Genomic DNA, 16,135 nt, shown 5'->3' on the forward strand with positions numbered 1-16,135 from the left:
GTATGTATTCAATCAGGGGTAAAGTGTCTGAGCAGCAAGATACAATTTTTTGTAGCAGCAACGTATGGCGTGTGTGTTTTAGGAGAGGGTCATTTGAATAGAGGCACTGCAGATAGGGCTGATGACTGGTCTGTCCAAACCACACATGAACAACGGAATCTATATTCGGAGAGCCTGTTTCTGTCCTGCGCTTGACTTTGGTGCAAGGCATGCGATGTCCATTGCCTATTTGTCGCAAAATTCCCTGATCTTTTCAAAAAGATACGTTTGTCTAACTATGTTCAGTCCAGGTGGTGCTTGTACAGGCAGACCATCTATGGGAGGAATATCAGCATTGCGCAGCAGCTAAAACCTGGCCCCTACTGAGTCCGAACACTCCGACAACAATACCAGGCTCCAGAGCATCGAAGCTGTAAAACAGCAAATAACAAAACACTTAAGACATTACAATCTTGCACAACATCAATTCACCTCCCAAGTTTAAATAAGAACAATAACCTCATACAATGCAATTAAAATGATATTAACCTGATGTGCTGGTACTTCTTGATCTGTGGCAGCGGCCTGAAGTACGGAGTCGGGTGTTGTAGCCAGCCATAGCTTTCCACTAGCACCATACCATCCTCCAGTCCAACCAGCTGTGGGATTTTGACCCGTCACAGTACTATCCTTCACAACACCAGCAATCTCAGACAAAGTGTTCACTCTGGTCTTTCTGAAGCGCTGCTCGATGAAGCCGAAGCACCAGACAGGGGAAAACTTGGTTTGGCCTGTGATCAGGAAATGAAGGTCTGGACTGTGGTGGAGCTTGTGCATGGTCTGCCATCAATCAAGTTGTTTACTTGTTGTGGTATTCCTTCACATTAGAAGCCAAACAAGCCACACTTGTGAGGAGTTAAAAAGTAGATGGGACCTGGCTGCATAAGGTCAGAAGGATAGTGCACCTGCAAACAACAAAATAACATTACAATTAATTGTCTCACCCCTGTAGATCTGTGTTTACACTGCTCAGTGAAAGGTATTTACCTGCCTCCTATATATATATATATATATATATATATATATATATATATATATATATATATATTTATTTTTTCCTATTGTTTTTTGAGTGTACATCTATCTATCCATCTTTGTCCTTCATCAGTATAAAAGAGGAAATGTTGCTTACTTGTTGAGCAAAATGAAAGCTGTAATGCATCATGATGTCTTTGCTTGCTGGTTCAGTAGGGGCCCCCAGAGACAACTGCAGGTCTTGACAGGTGGTCTTGCAGTCAGCAACCATCTTCTGGTAGACAGACCACTCACTCTGAACAAGTAGGGGATGCTGCTCTTGCTTTTTCAGCTTGGCTGACTTAACAGCTTCTGGCAGATTGGCAGATCTGAAGACCTGGTAGTTGTTCCTCTGGCACTGCCAGCATATGTCTGCCAGCATATGTCATATGCATTAGACCATTCTCCTTGCATGACTGGTGGAGGAGAGTCAGGCATGTTCTACTGAAAGACAAATTCCAGATACTAACATTACACACACTTCATACACGTAAGTTAATGTTAGCTAGCAAGCCAGCCATCTAACCTCCGCTAACGTTAGCTTGCTAACAGCAAGTTTAACTCGGGTCTTTTGTTTGGACATGTAACGTTAGCCAGCTAGCTAAAAAATGAACAAAAATCCCAATCCACCGAGTAACGTTAGCAAGCCAGCCATCAAACTTCAGCTGGCTAGCTAACAGCAAGCTTTAACTAGCAATACAAACCGATTGTCATAGCTAGCTAAAGTTAACAAAATATGTTCAATGTTAGCGAGCAAGCCAGCCATCTAACCTCCGCTAACGTTGGCTAGTTAACAGCAAGCTTTAACTTGGGGTCTTTTGTTTAGACATTTAATGTTAGCTAGATAAAAGAAAAATACAAAAATCTCAATCCATAGAGTAGCATTAGCAAGCCAGCCATCGAACTTCAGCTAGCTAGCAAACAGCAAGCTTTAACCTCTTACATCTAGACGTTCCGCTAGCGGAACACCTGCTCCAATATCCAATGATAGGCGTGGCGCGAATTACAAATTCCTCAAAAATACAAAAACTTCAATTTTTCAAACATATGACTATTTCACAGCATTTTAAAGACAAGACTCTCCTTTATCTAACCACACTGTCCGATTTCAAAAAGGCTTTACAGCGAAAGCAAAACATTAGATTATGTCAGCAGAGTACCAAGCCAGAAATAATCAGACACCCATTTTTCAAGCTAGCATATAATGTCACAAAAACCCAGAAGACAGCTAAATGCAGCACTAACCTTTGATGATCTTCATCAGATGACACACCTAGGACATTATGTTATACAATACATGCATGTTTTATTCAATCAAGTTCATATTTATATCAAAAAACAGCTTTTTACATTAGCATGTGACGTTCAGAACTAGCATACCCCCCGCAAACCTCCGGAGGAATTTGCTAACAATTTATTAAATTACTCACGATAAACGTTCACAAAAAGCATAACAATTATTTTAAGAATTATAGATACAGAACTCCTCTATGCACTCGATATGTCCGATTTTAAAATAGCTTTTTGGTGAAAGCACATTTTGCAATATTCTAAGTACATAGCCCAGCCATCACGGGCTAGCTATTTAGACACCCGGCAAGTTTAGCACTCACCAATATCACATTTACTATTATAAAAGTTTGATTACCTTTTGTTGTCTTCGTCAGAATGCACTCCCAGGACTGCCACTTCAATAACAAATGTTGGTTTGGTCCAAAATAATCCATCGTTATATCCGAATAGCGGCGTTTTGTTCGTGCGTCCCAGACACTATCCGAAATGGTAAATAAGGGTCGTGCGCATGGCGCAATTCGTGACAAAAAAAATCTACATATTCCATTACCGTACTTCGAAGCATGTCAACCGCTGTTTAAAATCAATTTTTATGCCATTTTTCTCGTAGAAAAGCGATAATATTCCGACCGGGAATCTCCTTTTCGGCAAACAGAGGAAAAAATCACAAAGACGGGGGCGGCCAGGTCACGCGCCTAAGCCCACAGTCCCTTGATCGGCCACTTGAGAAAGGCGATAATGTGTTTCAGCCTGGGGCTGGAATGACGACATTCTGTTTTTTCCCGGGCTCTGAGCGCCCATGGACGACGTAGGAAGTGTCACGTTAGAGCAGAGATCCTTTGTAAAAGATAGAGATGGCAAAGAAGTTCCAGAAATGGTCAGACAGGCCACTTCCTGTAAAGGAATCTCTCAGGTTTTGACCTGCCATTTGAGTTCTGTTATACTCACAGACACCATTCAAACAGTTTTAGAAACTTTAGGGTGTTTTCTATCCATATATAATAAGTATATGCATATTCTAGTTACTGGGTAGGATTAGTAACCAGATTAAAATCGGGTACGTTTTTTATCCAGCCGTGAAAATACTGCCCCCTAGCCATAAGAGGTTAACTAGCAATACGAACCGATTGTCATAGCTTGCTAAAGTTAACCAAACAGGTTCAATGTTAGCTAGCAAGCCAGCCATCTAACTTCCACTAACGTTAGCTAGCTAACAGCAAGCTTTAACTTGGCGTCTTTTGTTTAGACATGTAAACCAATTGCCATAGCTAGCTAAAGTTAACCAAACAGGTTCAATGTTAGATTCTTACCCATATACATGGATGAAAGCTTCACGGCAGACTGATTCATTTTCAGAGAGTCAGAGAGATTCAGAAGAGTCAGAGAGATTCAGAATGGCACGATCGTCCTCCAGAAAGTAGTCCATCACAACAAACTCATCTCTTGGCATGTCCAGCCCACTCATTATATCAGCCAATCATGGCCAGTGGGAAGGTTGCTGACTTTTTCTGTGGCTAAGCCAACTAGGCTTGTAATTTAAGGATTTTATTCATATTTACAGATGGCATACAATTTTGATATTAAGGCACATGAAAGTTCACATGTTCGAGAAGGCATTACTGCCAAAAAAAAACCACATTTTGATAACATTATATATTTTTTTAATTCAAACGTCTCTCCTGTGAAGTCATGACTTGCGACATACGACTAGTTTCCTGAATCGGGTCACATCTGTGAACTCCTTCCAGACTGTTGGAAAAGCATCCCAGGTGAAGCTGGTTGAGAGAATTAAAAAGTGTGCAAAGCTGTCTTTAACCTCTATGGGCTAGGCGGGACGAATTCGTCCCACCTACGTAACAGCCAGTCTAATCCAGTGGCGCGATTTTTGAATCGTTTGAAATACTATTACTTCAATTTCTCAAACATATGACTATTTTACAGCTATTTAAAGACAAGACTCTCGTTTATCTAACCACACTGTCCGATTTCAAAAAGGCTTTACAACGAAAGCAAAACATTAGATGATGTCAGGAGTGTGCCCAGCCAGAAATAATCAGACACCCATTTTTCAAGCTAGCATATAATGTCACCAAAACCCAAACCACAGCTAAATGCAGCACTAACCTTTTATGATGTTCATCAGATGACACACCTAGGACATTATGTTATACAATACATGCATGTCTGTTCAATCAAGTTCATATTTATATCAAAAAACAGCTTTTTACATTAGCATGTGACGTTCAGAAAAAGCATACCCCCCGCAAACTTCCGGGGAATTTACTAACAGTTTGCTAAATTACTCACGATAAACGTTCACAAAAAGCATAACAATTATTTTAAGAATTATAGATACATTACTCCTCTATGCACTCGATATGTCCGATTTTAAAATAGCTTTTCGGATGAAGCACATTTTGCAATATTCTAAGTACATAGCCCAGCCATCACGGCTAGCTATTTAGACACCCGGCAAGATTAGCCTTCACCATAATAACATTTCCTATAAGAAAAATGTTCTTACCTTTCCTGTTCTTCGTCAGAATGCACGCCCAGGACTTCTACTTCAATAACAAATGTAGGTTTGGTCCCAAATAATCCATAGTTATATCCAAATAGCGTCGTTTTGTTCGTGCGTTCTAGACACTATACGAATGGTAATCCACGGTCGTGCGCATGGCGCATGGCGTGACAAAAAATGTCTAAATATTCCATTACCGTACTTCGAAGCATGTCAACCGCTGTTTAAAACCAATTTTTATGCCATTTATCTCGTAGAAAAGCGATAATATTCCGACCGGGAATCTGCAATAAACTAAACAGCCGAATTAAAATCCCCCACGGGGGCTAATCGCGCACGCGCCTCATTCCATTGTCACCTAATGGGACACTTGGATAAGGTGATAATCTGTTTCAGCCTGAGGCTGCCTCGTCAACCTTCATGATTTTCCCGGGTCCTGAGAGCCTATTGGAGCCCTGGGAATTGTCACGTTACAGCTAAGATCCTTACTCTTCAATAAACAGATGCAAGACGCACGACTCCTTGTCAAACAGGCCACTTCCTGCATGAAACCTTGTCAGGTTTTTGCCTGCCATAGGAGTTCTGTTATACTCACAGACACCATTCAAACAGTTTTAGAAACTTTAGGGTGTTTTCTATCCAAACCTGAACAATAATATGCATATTCTAGCTTCTGAGTTGGTGTAGGAGGCAGTTAAAAATGGGCACATATTTTTTCCAAAATTCTCAATACTGCCCCCTAGCCCAAACAGGTTAAGGCAAAGGGTGGCTACCTTGAAGTATCTACAATATATTTTGATTTCTTTTAATACTTTTTTGGTTACTACATGATTCCATGTGTTATTTCATAGTTTTGATGTCTTCACTATTATTCTACAATATAGGAAATAGTATAAAAAAAAGAAAAACCCTTGAATTAGTAGGTGTGTCTAAACTTTTGACTGGCACTGTAGGTCTTGGTGGTAGCAAGTACTTACATGCCATTGATCAGAGTTAGAATAAGGATCTGACAAGTGTTGAATCCGCAGTGAGCTCAGATATTGTTTAGCTGCCCCCACATACAACTGTTTTTCATGGCAAGTGAAGTTTGAAATGATCTGTGTAGTTTCTTCACATTAATGTATCCAAACAATTATCTCACCATCGTACAGCTGACAGAACAGCATTATAAGGTAGGGAGAGGTTATAAGCACTGATCAAAGTAAAAGTTTTCACTCTTCCTGTGTACTAGAAAATGGTTGGCCACTGACAGACAGATGGGCCTACCATGCATTCAACCAGATGTAGAGCTAACACCAGGCCTAGTAACACAGTTCTCCTGTGATGTGCTTGTTGATCCAGCACATGAAAACACACACATTTCTTATGTCATGGCTCGTGTAAATTGGTTCCTGAAACATCTGAATCAATAATATTTCAAGCCCCCTGTTGAGGTTTGGGACAAGGCACAGTTTATTCCAGTTCAGAGAATTATGAAGCGATGTGCGTATTGCAGGTATAAAGTGCAATTTGCCAGAATTACAGAAACAGTTACTGTGGTACTACCTGTTTCAAGCAGAGCTGCATTTTAGGTATGTTGTATTTGTTTTTATTAGGATCCCCATTAGCTGCTGCCAAGGCAGCAGGTACTCTTCATGGGGTCCAAACACATTTAAGGCACTTACATCACACACACAAAAAAATAAACAGTCCATTATATAAGACTATTACACCACTGGGAGTGCAATTGCTTGTCTTTTTGAGAGGTGTTGACATGTTGAAATCACAGAGCTATCTGTTTAAGCGGCTAGCTCATAGCTCAGACTCCCATACATACACCACAAGACATGCCACCAGAGGTCTCTTCACAGTCCCCAAGTCCAGAACAGACTACGCGAAACGCACAGAACTCCATAAAGCCATGACTACATGTAACTCTATTCCACATCATGTAACTAAGTCGAGCAGTAAAATCTGATTTCAAAAACCAATAAAATGACACCTTATGGAACAGCACGGACTGTGAAAAGACACATACACACAGACACGCAGTAATAATGTGTTCAGTTATGTAGTGTTGTATTGTATGTAATTGTGATTGGACCCCAGGAAGAGTAACCGCTGCCTTGGCAGCAGCTAATGGGGATCCGGAATAAATACAAATACACCACAACATACCTACAATGCAAAATGTATAATACCACCGTACAACAATATTACAATATACAGTATATGTGTGTGCATATAAGTGTGTGTTTGCCTTTGTGTGTGTTTCCTCACAGTCCGCGTTGTTAAAAAATAAAAGTAATCTGATTTTACTTCTTATATGAGTTGCTTTATGTGGAATAGAGTTCCATGTAGTCATGGCTCTGTGTGGTACAGTGCATTTCCCAGAGTTTGTTCTGGATATTTTCGAAATGTATTTACTTATTTGAATAGGTTCTCCCAGCCATACGGACGATTGGAAACAGGGCAGCAAAGTTTGTCACCAGAGCATTTAAGAGCATATTACTATTTAACTATTTAAACCAGACCTTCATACTATGCTGAATTCTTGACGCACAATCGAACATGCTGCTATATGCTGCCAGCATGCCCACAAGCAAGCCACTCTTGGCGGCCTAAGTGGCATGCGGCAATTTACCGCTTGCTAGTGAACATGAGACGTTAGCAGCATGCTCTGTATCTGAGTATTTCTATGGACATGAGAAACATAGCCCTACCAACTAGAAAACCATTCTGCATCCTACCTACTGGAAAACCATTCTGCATCCTAGACATTTTTTTTTTATTAGGCCTAACACAGTTTTGTTGTGAACATTGATTTAATTAGATTTTTTGTGGCTTTTGTAACAATTTAATTAAGAATAATGACATTTTGCAACAAATCACAGTTCTGGTATAAACAATGTGCCCTTTATATGGCCTTCTTCCCGCCAACTGACCCCTCCATGCGCAACACGTAACAGTGGAAGTGGAGATTGGAGTGGCAGAGGATCTGGGGCAGGATGTAGATAATGGGGCCAAGTACAGCCCTTTACACTCGTACCCGTATACAGGTTGAAAAGATTTGGACACTGATAAATGCCAAAATTGGACTGCAGTGGCTATACAGTAACATGCTATACCTGACGTCATAGCTCAGGGTCTCCGCTCCAGAGCTCTGCAGTCCAAAGCTCTTGACTGACAGATGTTATGCACTTGAACACCGTGCGCAACAGGAAGTTGCCCCCAGTCCCTCCTGCTTACTGGGCAACTTTTGCAAATGTTTTGTTGTCTGAGGTAAATGCTTGTAAATTAAGAGGACAATGTATTTTTAAAGATGAGACGTTGAGGATGATAATAAATATCGCTTTGATAACATACAAGTTAGCCAAACACCCTTGAGTTAAAATGTGCACTTCATATTTCCATATCATAAAACTCATGTACTATACAGTGTTAATGTTGATGATCACTATGTTTGATGTATAGTTACAAGATGACATGACGTTATACCCTGGGTTGTCCTGAACAGAATGAGCCTATGTTTGTTGTATTGTGAATACAATTTGCAGTGGACCACGCATCTGAATGCACTCATGACTCCATTCTATGCACACCAAAATGATGATCTCCTTCTGTGAATTGCCTTGTAAAAGCCTAACATTGTTAGATCATAATTTAAATTTTAGCTAGACATGTTGGATATAGAACAAGCTTTTAAAGTATGCCCACCTGACCCAGATTGTGATTTATAATGGACCGTTTTTGGATTGTGTAAACAACAACAGTAATTATGTAAAGGCGGGGAAGCAGGGCTGTGTTCAAAACAACTACAAGTGTGCTTGCTCTAGTTCCTCAACAGCACAGCTCGAAGAGCTCAAAAAACCAACTTATAGAAGAAGACTCTTCTTTGAGTACATAAAAGTGCATTGGAAGGTGTGTGGCTACTTGGAAACACTAACTAGGCCTCTCACTTTTTTGTCTTATGTTGCACATAGTTGTTTTGTTTTGACCAGATACAATGCCATTTTACAGTAAACAAATTGACCAAAGAATTTCAGAATGCTTATAGGGAAGGACACTCAACAAGCACAGCACTTACACAAATGACTGATGATTGGCTGAGAGAAATTTATGATAAAATTATTGTGGGGGCTGTCTTGTTAGACTTCAGTGCAGCATTTTACATTATCGATCATAGTCTGCTGCTGGAAAAATGTATGGCTTTACACCCCCTGCTATAATGTGAATAAAGAGTTACTTGTCTAACAGAACACAGAGGGTGTTCTTTAATGGAAGCCTATCAAATATAATCCAGTTAGAATCAGGAATTCCCCAGGGTAGCTGTTTAGGCCCGTTGCTTTTTTCAATTTTTACTAACGAAATGCCACTGACTTTGCGTAAATCCAAAGTTTCTATGCATGCGGATGACTCAGCACTATACACGTCAGCTACCACATTGACTGAAATGACTGCAACACTCAACAAAGAGCTGCAGTTGGTTTCAGAGTGGGTGGCAAGGAATAAGTTAGCCCTAAATATTTCTAAAACTAAAAGCATTGTATTTGGGACAAAACACTCACTAAACCCTAAACCTCAACTAAATCTTGTAATAAATAATGTGTAAATTAAGCAAGTTGAGATGACTAAACTGCTTGGAGTAACACTAGATTGTAAACTGTCATGATCAAAACATATTGATGCAGTAGTAGCTAAGATGGGGAGAGGCGATGCTCTGCCTTCTTAACAACACTATCAACAAGTCAGGTCCTACAGGCCCTAGTTTTGTTGCACATTGACTACTGTTCAGTTGTGTGGTCAGGTGCCACAAAAAAGGACTTAGGAAAATTGCAATTGGCTCAGAACAGGGTAGCACGGCTGGCCCTTGGATGTACACAGAGAGCTAATATTAATAATATGCATGTCAGTCTCTCCTGGCTGAAAGTGGAGGAGAGATTGACTTCATCACTACATTTATTTATGAGAGGGATTGACATGTTGAATGCAACGAGCTGTCTGTCTAAACTACTGGCACACAGCTCAGACACCCATGCATACCCCACAAGACATGCCACAAGGGGTCTCTTCACAGTCCCCAAGTCCAGAACACACTATGGGAGGCACACAGTACTACATAGAGCCATGACTACATGGAACTCTATTCCACATCAAGTAACTGACGCAAGCAGTAAAATTAGATTTAAAAAACAGATGAAAAAACAACTTATGGAAAAGCGGGGACTGTGAAGTGACACAAACATTGGTGCATACACACACACACACACACACACACACACACACACACACACACACACACACACACACACACACACACTATACATATACATGGATTTAGTAATGTAAATATGTGGTAGTGATGGAGTAGGGGCCTGAGGGCACACAGTGTGTTGTGAAATCTGTGAATGTATTGTAATGTTTTAAAATTGTATAAACTGACTTAATTTTGCTGGACCCCAGGAAGAGTGGCTAATGGGGATCCATAATAAATACAAATACAAAAATATCCCACATTTTCCCAAAATATTATTTGCATGTTACTAAATGTATTCAGCGTATTTTTTTATTTCGTTATCAACAAATGCACATCAAATCAGGATTCAGTCTTGTGTCAGGTGAACTTTGTGAAAATTAAAGATGACACAAATCTCTAAACTGCTCCCTTTTAATTGCTATCATGGATATGCATATGCTTTCAATATTTATTCTGTAACAAACATTTCTGCAACGGTTCCGTAACCACAGACGCTGGGAGGTGGGAAGCAAGTACAGCGTGAGGAATTAATAACAAATAGACATGAAACTAAACAAGACCAACTTCTGGACAAGAGAAACAAAATAACATCAATGCAGACCCGGGGATGAAACTGAGGAAGTGACAGATATAGGGGAGGCAATCAATGATGTGATGGATTCCAGATGAAGCGCTGGTGTGCGTAATGATGGTGACAGGTGTGCGTAATGATGAGCAGTCTGGCGACCACAAGCGACAGAGAGGGGAGCGGGAGCAGACGGGACAATTTCAATTTAGCCCTATCCATATAGGCCGATTCCCACAAGTGTAAGGGGTTAAGGGAGACGTAGTGGGACCAGTTCGTGAGGTAGGATTTAATCGTTAATCGGTAGGATTTAATCGTCCATTTATTCTTATTTATTGTGATCTTCAAGGCTAACTGATCCTAAATCAGCACGACACCTCAGATTAGTGATACATTAGTGTCTGGCCAGCTGGATTCGTGTGTGACGCTGGTGACTCAGACAGTGGCCTAAAAAGGAGGGAATCCATCAGTCTCAGCCAGTTTTTCACTATATTGGCAGGATTCCTTCTCTTCTCCTTGACTCATCCTCCCATCAGGGCACCATAGCAGTAGACACTATGTAGAGGGACACACTGGCCATATCCAAAATCTATCTTAACTACTACTTACTAAAACTACACACAGTGCATTCGGAAGTTTTCAGACCCCTTGACTTTTTCCACATTTTGTTACGTTACAGCCTTATTCTAAAATTGATTAAATGAATACTTTCTGAATACTTTCCGAATGCACTGTAGCCCTACTATGTTGTAATTGTACTACATACTATTAGAACATAGCCTACTCATTAGTCAAAACGAATTCAGTAGACAACAAATATCAACATACTAGCTAGGCTCACCAATCATTCGAATGCATAATCTAATGCAAAATTGTGTTGATTCACACCATTTGTTCATGTAGGCACAGCGAGTCTCCTTATCTGATTATCAGCTGAATATAAGCTGGTTTCAAACACACGTGACTCTGAAAAGACGATTCTCTTCCTCGAAAGGGTGCAGCGATTTCTACTAGATTAAAAGCCAAAATGAGTATAACATCCTGGCATTTAAAGCATACTCAATTTTCAAAATTTCACATACTATAAAACTATTTTTGAATACATTATTAAATGTCTACTATTTAGAACACTAGTATTAGTATTCACACATGGCCACTGTCTCAAATGAGCCTATTCCCTATATATAGTGCACTACTTTGACCAACCAGGAGGCTATTTAGCTTAATTGGTTAAAAAAATGCCTTAAAAAAAGTGCACTATAGAGAATAAGATGTCATTTGATATTTGAACAAAGCTCACTGCTAAGCCTTAGAATAAGGAATAGCTTAGAATAAGGAAAATATTTTCTTTTGAGGATTTCCCAAAGAAGTGGTTCCCACCCCCGTGCCCCCCAACCAGTTAGTCAGCCATTTAGCCGGTTAGACAGTCAGTCAGTCAGTCATTCAGTGTCAGCCAGCTAGGGTTGTGACTATCATGGAATTTTGGGGAACGGTCATCAAAGAATCATTTGAATAGCAAAAAACAATTGTTCATATTGATTAATTTACACTACTGCTATTGGGTAAAGTATACCTACTTTTCTAAAATGTATGTATTACATTTGTTATGATGTTTATTTTATTCACAGTCTTCATTCATAATCGCTGCTTACATGATTATTACGATTACCGTGCCAGCCCTACAGCCAGGAAGTCAGTCAGTCAGTCCCCACATAAAAATATACTATAGAATACTACAGTACTTACAATAGAATTCTGTAGTAAACTGTAGGATACTGTATAATGCTATAGTAAATACTGCAGTATACTACAGTCTGCAAAAACACTACAGTAAATGTAACTGTAGTATTTTTTTCATGTGGGTCAGTCAGTGCCTGGTCCTGTGCCAGTGAGGCTGAGTGGAGAGGGCACGGCGGATGCGAAACACACCGGCAGGTGTCTGGCACCACCCGGGGGAGTTTTAAAAGCCTGGCATGGGGGGCAGCCACTATCTGAACTTTTATACTGAACAAAAATATAAACGCAAAACGCTACAATTTCTAATATTTTCATGAGTTACAGTTCATATAAGGACATCAGTCAATTGACGTACATTCATTAGGCCCTAATCTATGGATTTCACATGATTGGGAGATACAGTTATGCATCTGTTGGTCACAGATACCTTAAAAAAAGGTAGGGGGCGTGAATCAGAAAACCAGTCAGTATCTGGTGTGACCAATATTTACCCCATGCAGCTCGACACATCTCCTTCACATCGAGTAGATCAGGCTGATGATTATTGCCTGTGGAATATTGCCCTACTCATTACATTTACATTTTAGTCATTTAGCAGACGCTCTTATCCAGAGCAACTTACAGTAGTGAATGCATACGTTTCATAAATGTTTTTCTTCCGTACTGGTCCCCCGTGGGAATTGAACCCCCCCTGGCATTGCAAACACCATGCTCTACCAACTGAGCCACACGGTACCCATCTTCTGTCACATCCTGACCAGTAAAAGGGGTTGTTTGTTATTATAGTTTGGTCAGGGCGTGGCAGGGGGTGTTTGTTTTGTGTGTTTCGGGGTTTTTGGTTTATGTTCTATATCTTCTATTTCTATGTGTTTATCTAGTTTTTCTATTTCTATGTTGGGGTTTTGGAACGACCTCCAATTAGAGGCAGCTGGTTGTCATTGCCTCTAATTGGAGGCCATATTTAAGTGGGTTAGTTTTCTCTTGTGTTTGTGGTTGGTTGTTTCCTTGTATAGTCATAGCACCTTACAGGACTGTTTTCGTAATTTGTTTTTGTATGAGTTGTTTTTTTCCTTCTAATAAAAAGAAGACGAGCAATATAACCGCTGCATATTGGTCCAATGATTTCTCCTCTTCAGACAACGAAGTTTGTGACATCTTCAATGGCTGTGCGAAGTTGCTGTGCGAATATTGACGGGAACTGGAACACACTGTCGTCATCCCAAACATGCTCAATGAGTGACGTGTGGTGAGTATGCAGGCCATGGAAGAACTGGGACATTTTCAGCTTTCAGGAATTGTGTACAGATCCTTGCAACATTAGGCTGTGCATTATGATTCTGAAAGATGAGGTGATGGCTGAGGTGACAGATGAGGTGACAGATGCATCGCAAGACAATGGGCCTCAAGATCTCGTCATGGTAACTCTGTGCATTCAAATTGCCATAGATAAAATGCAATTATGCCTGCCTATACCATAATCCCACGGCTACCATGGGGCACTCTGTTCACAAAGTAGAAGTCAGCAAACCGCCAGCCCTCACGACACCATACACGTGTTCTGCAGTTGTGAGGCCGTACTGCCAAATTCTCTAATGCGATGTTGTGGTAGAGAAGTTAACATTAAATTATCTGGCAACAGCTCTGGTGGACATTCCTGCAGTCAGCATGTCATTTGCACACTCCCTCAAAACTTGAGACATCTGTGGCATTGTATTGTTTGACTGGTCCCTGAACATTTTACAGTGGCATTTTAATGTCCCCAACACAAGATGCACCTGTGTAATGATCATGCCGTTTAATCAGATTCTTCATATGCCACACCTGTCAAGTGTATGGATTATCTTGGCAATGGAGAAATGCTCACTAACAGGGATTTAAACAAATGTGTGAAAACAATTTGAGAGAAATAAGCTTTGTGTACATATGGAACATTTCTGGGATCTTTTATTTCAGCTCATGAAACATGGGACTTTACATGTTGCGTTTATGTTTTTGTTCAGTGTAGAAACACTCAATTTGGTGTTCCATTGCACTACGCTTTGAAACGTTTTGTGCCCTAATGAACACATCCCTCACCTGTTTTGTGTGTCTCATGTGCCTCATTAACGCAAAAAAGAAACGTCCTCTCACTGTCAACTGCGTTTATTTTCAGGAAACTTAACATGTGTAAATATTTCTATGAACATAACAAGATTCAACAACAGAAATATACTGAACAAGTTCCACAGACATGTGACTAACAGAAATTGAATAATGTGTCCCTGAACAAAGGGGGAGTCAAAATCAAAAGTAACAGTCAGTATCTGGTGTGGCCAACAGTGCTGCAGTGCATCTCCTCTTCATGGACTGCACCAGATTTGTCAGTTCTTGCTGTGAGATGTTACCCCACTCTTCCACCAAGGCACATGCAAGTTCCCGGACATTTCTGGGGGGAATGGCCTTAGCCCTCATCCTCCGATCCAACATGTCCCAGGTCCCAGGCTCTTCGCTGGCCATGGCAGAACACTGACATTCCTGTCTTGCAGGAAATCACTCACATAACAAGCAGTATGGGTGGTGGATTGTCATGCTGGAGGGTCATGTCAGGATGAGCCTGCAGGAAGGGTACCACATGAGGGAGGTCTTCCCTGTAACGCACAGCGTTGAGATTGCTTGCAATGACAACAAGCTCAGTCCGATGATGCTGTGACACACCGCCCCAGACCATGACAGACCCTCCACCTTCAAATCGATCCCGCTCCAGAGTACAGGCCTCGGTGTAACGCTCATTTCTTCGAACGATAAACACGAATCCGACCATCACCCCTGGTGAGACGAAACCGCAACTTGTCAGTGAAGAGCACTTTTTGCCAGTCCTGTCTGGTCCAGTCTGAGCACTGATAGAGGGATTGCGCGTTCCTGGTGTAACTCGGGCATTTGTTGTTGCCATCCTGTACCTGTCCCGAAGGTGTGATGTTCGGATGTACCGATCCTGTGCAGATGTTGTTACACGTGGTCTGCCACTGTGAGGACGATCAGCTGTCCGTCCTGTAGCTGTCTTAGGCGTCTCACAGTACGGACATTGCAATTTATTGCCCTGGCCACATCTGCAGACCTCATGCCTCCTTGGAGCCTGCCAAAGGCACATTCACGCAGATGAGCAGGGACCCTGGGCATCTTTCTTTTGGTGTTTTTCAGTATAAAGCCCTCTTTAGGGTCCTAAGTTTTCATAATTCTGACCTCAATTGCCTACCATCTGCAAGCTGTTTGTGTCTTAATGACCGTTCTAGAGGTGCATGTTCATTAATTATTTATGGTTCATTGAACAAGCATGGGAAACGGTGTTTAACCCCTTTACAATGAAGAACTGTGAAGATATTTGGATTTTTACGAATTGTCTTTGAAAGACAGGGTCCTGAAGAAGGGACATTTCTTTTTTTGCTGAGTTTAGATGGAGGTTTTGCTGTTGTACTTGTTAGTGGACATTTCATCCTAATGTTCCAAATATTTGCTGTGTTTAACGCGCTTCTGGGTTGGGACCGCATCCAGGTAAATGGGTCATTTTTTTTCTTGCTTATTACTGAGTGTGTGTGTTAGTGTTAATTGTTAAATTCTTTATGTTGAATATGCATACAGATGCTATGCCTTTTCTGTGTCATGAGTTTTATTTAACAAATTCTTATTTACAATGACGGCTCCCCCAGCCAAACCCGGACGACACTGGGCCAATTGTGTGCCGCCCTATGGGACT

The 16,135-nt window shown here is 40.9% G+C and overlaps 1 protein-coding gene across 1 annotated transcript in view; it reads left to right on the forward strand.

The window, feature by feature from the left end:
* LOC106561902 (protein kinase C-binding protein NELL1) overlaps positions 1-16,135 on the forward strand; it is a 527,033-nt gene that overhangs the window by 112,507 nt on the left and 398,391 nt on the right. The gene's annotated exons all lie outside the window — the stretch shown is intronic.

The sequence above is a fragment of the Salmo salar genome, chromosome 11, assembly GCF_965601325.2.
Source record: "Salmo salar chromosome 11, fSalSal1, whole genome shotgun sequence".
Taxonomy (NCBI): Eukaryota; Metazoa; Chordata; class Actinopteri; order Salmoniformes; family Salmonidae; genus Salmo; species Salmo salar.